The sequence below is a fragment of the Anolis sagrei genome, chromosome X, assembly GCF_037176765.1.
Source record: "Anolis sagrei isolate rAnoSag1 chromosome X, rAnoSag1.mat, whole genome shotgun sequence".
In the NCBI taxonomy this organism is placed as follows: domain Eukaryota; kingdom Metazoa; phylum Chordata; class Lepidosauria; order Squamata; family Dactyloidae; genus Anolis; species Anolis sagrei.
This window is the reverse complement of record NC_090034.1, coordinates 96813845-96823423: the sequence shown is the minus strand read 5'-3', so window position 1 is coordinate 96823423 and position 9579 is coordinate 96813845.

The following is a 9579-nucleotide window of genomic DNA, read 5'->3' as shown; positions in this document are numbered from 1 at the left end:
AGCGATCATGAGTTCGAAGCCATCCCGGGTTGGAGTGAGCTCCTGACCATTAATAGTCTAGCTTGCTGTTGACCTATGCAGCCCGAAATATAGTTGCATCTGTCAAGTAGGAAATTTAGGTACCGCTTTATGAAGGGAGGCTAATTTAACTAATTTACGGCACCATAAAACCTTCCAGCAACATGCGTAAGAATGAGGAAGTACTCCATCAAGGACCCGGTGTCACAAGTGGACGGTGAAGCTGAAGCTCCCCCTGTGGCCGGAACTGAGCATACTCTCATGAAGCCGGAAAGCTGGAATGTTAAATTAACTCTGTGTCCGTCTATATATGTTGTGTGTCTAATGGCATTGAATGTTTGCCATGTATATGTGCATTATAATCCGCCCTGAGTCCCCTCGGGGTGAGAAGGACGGAATATAAATACTGTAAATAAATAAATAATAAATATATTTTCATGGCCGGAATCATGACCAGAATCATGGCCGGTTGCTGTTAGTATTTCGGACTGTATTACCATGCTCCAGAAGCATTATCTCCTGATGTTTTGCCTGCATCTATGGCAGGCATCCTCAGAAGTTGTGAGGTCTGATGGAAACTAGGAAAATGGGGTTTATATATCTGTGGAATAATGTCCAGGGTGGGAGAAAGAACTCTTGTCTGTTGGAGGTAGGTGTGAATGTTGCAATTGGCCACTTTGATTAGCATTTAATGTCATTGCAGTTTTCAATGTGTGCCTTCTTACCTCTTTTGTTGAGAGGTGATTAGCTGTCCCTGATTCTTTCTTGTCCTGAGTTCCTCTGTTTTTGAATGTTGTTATTTATTTACTGTCATGAAAATGAACAAAATCTGGCTACCGGTATTACAAAACTTTAAAATCAGGACAGTAAACAAAGAACAACATTCAAAAAACAGGGAAACTACAGACAAAAGCAATCAGGGACAGCTAATCACCTCTCAACAAAGGATTCCCCTGGCAGTAAGAAGCCAGACCTTGAAAACTGCTAGGTCATTAAATGCTAATCAAGGTGGCCAATTGAAACATTAACACCTACATCTTTCTGATCCTTTTCATTTCACCTTCCTTCCCTCCTTACTTTTCTTTCTTCCTCCTCCCTTCTTTCTCCCTTTCTTTCCATCACTCTCTTTTCCCTTTTTCCCTCCTTTCTCTTCTTCCTTTCCTTCCGTCCATTCCTTCATCCCTGCTTTCCTCAATTATCTTTCTTTCTTTCTTTCTTTCTTTCTTTCTCTTTCCCTCCTCTCCCTTCCCCTCATCTTTTCCCTTTCCTTTCTTTTGCTTTCCTGTCCTTTCCCTTTCTCTTTTCTTCCCCCCTTATCTTTCTTACCCCTCTTCCATCTCCCTTCTTTACATTCCCTTCTGTCTTTCTCTCCCTTTATTCCCATCCCCATACTTTTCCTCTTTCCTTTTTCTTACTTCTTTCCTTCTTTCCTTCCTTCTTTCCTCTCCCCTCCCGTCCGCTCCTGTTCCTTCCCTTCCTCCTTCATCTTTCTTTCCCCCTCTCTTCCTTTCCCTTTTTCTCCTTCCTTCCTTCCTTCCTTCCTTCCTTCCTTCCTTCCTTCCTTCCTTTCTTTCTCTCTTCCATTCCCTCCATACATACATCATCTAGCAGCAGACCGTCTGCTTCACTCCCCCCTCTCCCATCTTGTGACAGAAGGCCACTTCACCTAGCAACAGCCAATCCGCTTTGTTCCTTTCCTTTCCCTATGCTCTGGGACTGAAAGAAGTGTGTTTCTTCGTTAACACCCAGGTGTGGCTTAAACACTTGTGCTGGCAAGACTGAAGACCAACAGGTCAGAGGTTCGAATCTGGGGAGAGCCCGGATGAGCTCCCTCTGTCAGCTCCAGCACCCCATGCGGGGACATGAGAGAAACAGTCCACAAGGACGGTAAAACATCAAAACATCTGGGTGTCCCCTGGGCAACATCCTTGCAGATGGCCAATTCTCTCACACCTGAAGCGACTTGCAGTTTTTCAAATTGCTACTAATACCAAAAAAAGAAAAAAGAAAGAAAAACCGATGATGAGGGTCTGTGTACCACGTTGGGTCCAGATCCGTCAATCCACGGAAGAGCCTTTGGGCAACGTCCTTGCAGATGGCCAATTCTCTCACACCAGAAGCGACTTGCAGTTTATTCAAGTTGCTCCTGACAACAACAACAAAAAAGTTCGAACCCTTCGATTATTTTAAATTGGACTATGAAGAGTCTGTGTACCATGTTTGGTCCAGATCTGTCAATCCACGGAAGAGCGTTTGGGCAACGTCCTTACAGACGGCCAATTCTATCACATCAGAATCAACTTGCAGTTTCTCAAGTTGCTCCTGACAACAACAACAAAAAAGTTCAAACCCTTCAATTATTTTAAATTAGATGATGAAGGGTCTTTGTACCACATTTGGTCCAGATCCATTAATCCACGGAGGAGCCTTTGGGCAACATCCTTGCAGACAGCCAATTCTCTCACACCAGAAGAGACTTGCAGTTTCTCAAGTTGCTCCTGACAACAACAACAATAACAAAAGTTCTAACCCTTCAATTATTTTAAATTGGACTATGAAGGGTCTGTGTACCATGTTTGGTCCAGATCCATCAATACACAGAGGAGCCTTTGGGCAACGTTCTTGCAGACAGCCAATTCTCTCACATCAGAAGCGACTTGCAGTTTCTCAAGTTGCTCCTGACACACACAAAAAAGTTCAAACCCTTCAATTATTTTAAACTGGACTATGAAGAGTCTGTGTACCACATTTGGTCCAGATCCATCAATCCATGGAAGAGCCTTTGTGGTACAAACAAATATACATACATACATTCAATGACTTTTAAAAAATATATATAGAGAAAAGATCATTGAAGACAGAAGATTGTGTAAGGAGATTTCAATACTGACTACATAGCCTCTGGAGACTACAAATAAATCTGACCTTTGGGGTCAATTTCGGGGGCCGGGCCAGGATTATGTGGGATTTTATTGCTGAAGAGACACAGAGAGCAACAGCTTAATGAAATAACCCGAGATTAATATGAAAGCCACAAACATGGATTATGTAACAATACATTAATAATGTAAATCTCTTACATCATTAATTCCTGCTTAGACACTATAAACCTATGGAAACATACCCAATGTGGCGACACAATGCAATTAAGAGGAATGCACCGCCCGCATAGGGGACCAGAATAACCCGATTTGTGTCAAGGAGGCAAATTCAAGGAGAGTTTAAGTAACTCCGGATGAAAATGTCAAGCACCAGGATCCTTTTGCTTCACATTGGGAAATTCTCTAAAAGTGCCCAGAAAGTTTGGGAAGGAGGTGCAAACCTCAAAAAACAATGTTTTTGCTTGCTTTGGTAACGTTATTCTAAGGTTGAAATCAAGGTGGAATTTAAAAGGGTCTGGCCCCGAAGGAGAGACCTGCGGACCCACCAAAGATGGGCTCGCTACAATGGTGTGCAAAGAGAAGCCCAATTTAAAATGATTTTTTCCCTAGGTTCCCAAAAATAATCTCACCAAGGTTGAAGGAAGCTCCAACGAGATGATTTTATTGCGGTTCGGCTGAAAAGGATGCAGAGCAGTAATATTTCACCAAGCTAAGCATGCGTGAGTACAAATAAAAGCCATTTTGATAGAAAAACAGAGTTGTCTGGTTTGAATCTCCCGCTCCCCGCCCTCCGCCTTGCTTGAAGGTGATTGGATGGCGCTTCAACAGCTGGGAGGAGGCTCAGCCACCTCTCGAGCGCTTGGGCCAATCACAAGGCTTCTGCTGTGCACCTGGGCCAATCACAGGGCTTTGGCCGCCTTGGCGCTTCAGCAAATCAGGACAGAGGGAGGCGGGACAAGGGAATACAATGCATTCTTGAGTGGATTATGGAAATTCAGAAAATGTCCAAGGGGCCGGCAAGTCCTAAAGGCCTATGAGCTAGCCTTTCTATTGTACTGAGTGGCTGCAATAAACATTGATATCAGGTGATACCGCCATAATCCGGATTTTCTTCCAGGCTGTGACATGGGGACAATGGGGGGAACTTAGGTGGATGTCTTAGTGAGGGAGATTGAATGGGTGACAGATCAGGACGTGAAACAGCTTTCCGAAGGCCTTCCTTTGTCCTAGTTGAGATATAATCAAAATTGCCAAGCGGCCGTTTCCTCTGGTGGCCAAAACCTCCGATGCCAGAGGTCACGATCCTTTATTATAGTCCATGCAAAGAGTGTCTTTTGATAAGGGTTCTTTCAGCTGTAAATTCCTTCCCTTCCAGGGTCAGGGTGGCTTCCTTATATTTTTATACATTTTTTCCAAAAGAAGAATGGGGCAAAAAGGGGTCAGGAAAAGGTCAGATACACAGGGAGAAATATAGAAATCATGTTATAGAAATCATACCCACTTATCCCTCCCACCATAGTCCCATAGAAGTTCAAGAGAGCACATAAGTGTAAAAGGATATGGTTTCTCTGTAATAAATGTGCCACCTTCTGCTGTATATGAAACATAGGGCATAAAACCTTGATTAAATGTACACACTATCTAACATGGGAAGGGTCCTTGTTGTTGTTAATGTCTTGGCAAATTGACCAAGGCTTAACCCTTAGTATCAAGTCTCGTGTCCTTGTCCTTACCAAATCTATAACTTACTATCTTTTATTTGGGGGGGGGGGGTCATGTTCAACTTCAAGGTCATTTGCAAAACATTCTTGCTTGCCTTCATAATGTTTTTCTGAGGCCATTGGCAAAGCATTTCATTGAATCTACAATGTAAAATTAATGCAGTTTGATACCGCTTTAAATCCCATGGCTCAATGCTATAGAGTCATGGGAAACCCCTTCCACACTGCCATATGAAATCCAGATTATCTGCTTTGAACTGGATTACATGGCAGTGTCGACTCATATTGTTCTGTCGCCGCTGGGCTTAAAATGAAATGCTTTTAAAACAGGATGTGCAACTTGAGCCCAGCGGGAAGCCAGGGGGCCCGAAAAGAAGCTCTTAGAGAACTTTCCTCCATAAACAGTCTTTAGAGGGTTTGAGAAATCAACAAAGTCTTTATTGATGAACAATAAAACAGAAACTTCTTTGTCTTCAAAGGTTAAACAAATGCTTCCAGGCTTTAAGCAACTGGTGGCTTCTAACTGTTTCTTTGCTTTACTTTAAAGGAAAATCCGTTTCCAAAATTCTCCCAGGCTAACTGTGAACCTAAACCTAACTGATGTGGATCCACTACCGGGCTGAACTGCATCTCAAAACCGAGTGGACCTACCAGTAGGCCTGTAGTCACTTAGCTGGAGTTCTTGATGTTTAAAGCTGTTATTCCCTCTGAAATTCCCCAGGGCTGTAAGGCTGTTTCCCTGGAACCTTTGGGAATCTTTAGATGCTCTTAAGACTATTCTCCCCTGGGAAGTCTTAAGGGTTGAAGCTTTTGCACAGGAGACCTGAACACATCCTGTACATTAGCTATTCTTGCAGAGACTAACTTAAAAATGGCTCCCTTCCCTTCCCAATTTCCCTGAGCAAGGGGCGGGACCAAACTCAACGATGATGGGCAGGTGGCTTGCCCTATGACTGCAGCCAAAAGAAGCCACCTATCTGCAGAGTCTTAGGAAACTTAGGACTGCAAACAAACATTCAATGCAAAGCAAACAAAACTGGAGCTCCTGGTACAGCTGTACCAGAACACATACAATCCAGTTCAAAGCAGATAATGTGGGTGATCTGCGTTGATAATCTGGATTATATGGCAGTGTAGACAGGGTCCTGGTTATACAAGGTGTTTAGACTTCTTTGCCAAAGAGTCCTGGCAGATTAAAGTGGTACCAAACTGTGTTAATTCTATAGTGTAGACCAGGCATGGGCAAAATTGGGCTCTCCAGGTGTTTTGGACTCCGACTCCCACAATTCCTAACAGCCTCAGCGGCTGTGGGGGAAAAGGATGGGGCCTGAGGCTGTTAGGAATTGTGGGACTTGGAGTCCAAAACACTCAAGAGGTCCAAGTTTGCCCAGGCCTGGGCTAGATGCACCCTTAGCCTACTGTTTTCTAAATGGACCAGTCTATGGGTGTATCTACACTGCAGAATTAATGCTGTTATGCACCACTTTAGCTCCCATGGCTCAAAGATACAGAATCATGGGAGTTGTGCATAACCTTATTCCGTTTTGCAAACTTTCAGTGTCTTGCTGAAATCAATCCCACAGACAATTGGTGAAGCCCTTCTATTGCTATTATTACACATAATATGAGAAAACCTAAGGACATTCCATTTCATCTGATTCCTTTGCTGCCATGCTTCCTTGCTCATTGGCCACAAGATTGTGATGTCACACTCCTGACTCTCCTTTGGGATTCTAAGGATCCAAACAGGTAATTCCTTTTTATTTTATGTTGTCCTAACTTGCCACCTTGATCACCAACGACTCTGATCAAGATTGGTGGTCTGTCCAGGCTGCAGGCGATGGCAGTCTCCTTGTGGCACACTGTCCCATTTTGGCAGCAGGATCTGCTCTGAGCAAGGGCTGAAAGCCAACATCTGGGATCGGCTATGGCAACTACAGTTGTGCCCACATTGCAGTGGGACTTAGACCGGTGGTTCTCAACCTGTGGGTCCCCAGATGTTTTGGCCTTCAACTCCCAGAAATCCTAACAGATGGTAAACTGGCTGGGATTTCTGGGAATTGTAGGCCAAAACACCTGGAGAACCACAAATTGAGAACCATTGACTTAGTGCATCAAACCCAGATCATGAAACCCTATGAGGTTCATTGTTCCAAACCAAAAATGTAATGAACCAGTGCTTAAATATCTCATCACATGCAGGTTTCCCCCTGTTTCTACACATGTTGAAACAGAGCCTCACGGAGGCCACCAAATGACATAAGACTACTTATCATAGAATCATAGAGTTGGAAGAGACCTCATGGACCATCCAGTCCAACCCCCTGCCAAGAGGCAGGAAAACTGCATTCAAAGCACCCCGACAGATGGCCATCCAGCCTCTGCTTGAAAGCCTCCAAAGGAGCCTCCACCAGACTCCGAGGCAGAGAGTTCCACTGCTGAACAGTTCTCACAGTCAGGAAGTTCTTTCTCATGTTCAGATAGCATCTCCTTTCTTATAGTTTGAAGCCATTGTTCCGTGTCCTAGTCTCCAGGGCAGCAGAAAACAAGCTTGCTCCCTCCTCCCAATGACTTCCTCTCACATATTTATCCATGGCCCTCATCATGTCTCCTCTCTGCCTTCTCTTTTGAAGACTAAACATGCCCAGCTCTTTAAGCCGTTCCTCATAGGGCTTGTTCTCCATTGATCCCTTGATCAGTTTAGCTTCCAAAATGACAATTTGTATATTCCAGGGGATTCTTCATTAGTTCATGACATCATGAACTAATGAAAAATCTCATGGAATATAGAAATTGTCATTTTGGAAGCTTAAGTTTCATTGTGTTTATAGTATACTAGCTGTCCCCTGCCACACGTTGCTGTGGCCCAGTCTGTTGATCTGGAAAATAAAGTAATGTTGGTTTCTAATATATGTAATTTCTTTGTGCTTGTGGGTAAACAGTATTTCTTGCTGTTTCTTTGTCAGTGTTGATGTGGAGATTGTCTGTTTTGCCCACTCTGGAACATGCAACATATCATTGTCCTTCTTTAGGGGTCCCTTTCCAATCTATGATACTCTATCTGTGTGTGTGTGAATCATATCTATCTCTCTATATCTATGGCTGGATGACTCTTTGTCAGGAGGGCTTTGATTATGTTTTCTTGCCCTGGTGAAGGGAGTTGGAATGGATGGCCTTAAGTATTTTCTGTTGGTCATGGGGGTTCAGTGTGGGAAGTTTGCCCTGATTATGTCGTTGGTGGGGTTCAGAATGCTCTTTGATTGTAGGTGAACTGTGAATCACAGTGACTACAAATCCCAAATGTCAATGTCTATTTCCCCCAAACTCCATCTGTGTTCATATTTGGGCATATTGAGTGCTCGTGCCAAGTCCAGATCCATCATTGTTTGAGTCCATAGTGCTCTCTGGATGTAGGTGAACTACAACTCTCAAACTCAAGGTCAATGCCACCAACCCATCCAGTATTTTCTGTTGGTCATGAGAGTTCTGTGTACCAAGTTTGGTTCTATTCCATCGTTGGTGGAGTTCAGAATGCTCTTTGATTGTAAGTGAACTATAAATCCCAACAACTACAACTCCCAAATGACAATATCATAATGTTTTGAGTGATGGTCACTCCTTGTGTTGTGAGACATTTTGTTGCCAAATTTGGTGTGATTTCGTTCATTGGTTCTTTTGTTTTTAAGGTATTCATTATGCACAGAGCATTTATATATATATATAAGAAGACTGACAAGCAACCTTTCATTTATATATTAATCAGTCGAGTTACTGTTCCCACTAATGAAGAATTCACTGTAATATAGAAATTAGGATTAGCAATCTGCAGGTTTTTTATGTTTGTTGTTATAGATATCTGTGCATGTTAGACCTTGATCATTTTAGTCACCCTCCTCTGGACACATTCCAGCGTGTCAACATCTCATTTCAATTGCGGTGCCCAGAACTGGACACAGTATTCCAGGTGTGGCCTGACCAAGGAAGAATAGAGGGATAGCATGACTTCCCTGGATCTAGACACTATACTCCTATTGATGCAGGCCAAAATTCTGTTGGCTTTTTTGCTGCCGCATCACATGTTTCACTTGTCCACGAGGACTCCAAGATCTTTTTCACAAGTACTGCTCTTGAGACAGGTGTACTTCCAAGGATTGCCCATGGGACTCAGATTTTAAAGTGTCTAGAAGCAAGTGTTTTTGGAGTCAAGTAGCTATTAACGCCAGGCTTCTCAATTCTCTTGAAAGATGGGTACTCTACTTGATAGTGTGATGGCAACTCTTGTCGAATGTCTCCATTGTATTTTATAAAGATGAATGCAGAGGGCGATTGCTATGAAAACAGTAGGAGTAACACATTTGATGAGGGAGACAGCAATTATAGTAGACTCTTGCGTATTGGCAGAACTTGTTGGGCAGCAAGCAGATCTTAGCCACGTCCCATGCACAAGACACACAGACAAGAGTAGAAACGAACAGAAAAATCTTTACTTCTTACTAGCAGAAATGAAACACAGACTTGCAATGTTGCATACAAAAATAAACAGTGCAAGAAACTTACGTAGTCATTGTATGTAACACAAAATAAAGCCTCATCTTCATCTTCAGTTAAATGAGAAAATAAAACATAAACTTCGAGCAAACAGCTATTCCACCATTGTTCTTTCGCCGCTGGACCTGAAATGAAGTGCCTCTAAGAGAGGATGTATGGCTTAGATCCAGCAGGAAGCCAGGGCTCCCGAAAAGAAGCCTTTAGAGAAATTTCCCTTATTAAACAGTCTTTATGAGGCTTGAGCTTAAGTATAACAGTCTTTTATTGATGGACAAAGAAGAATTGTAAAGCTTTCTTAACAGTCTCTTGGCTCTTGCAATCTTGTTCACAGGGAACAGGCACTATCTTCAAAAAACCTTGTTTAAAGGAAAATTCCCCTTTCTAGCTCCTCCCAGGCTGCTGTGAACCTA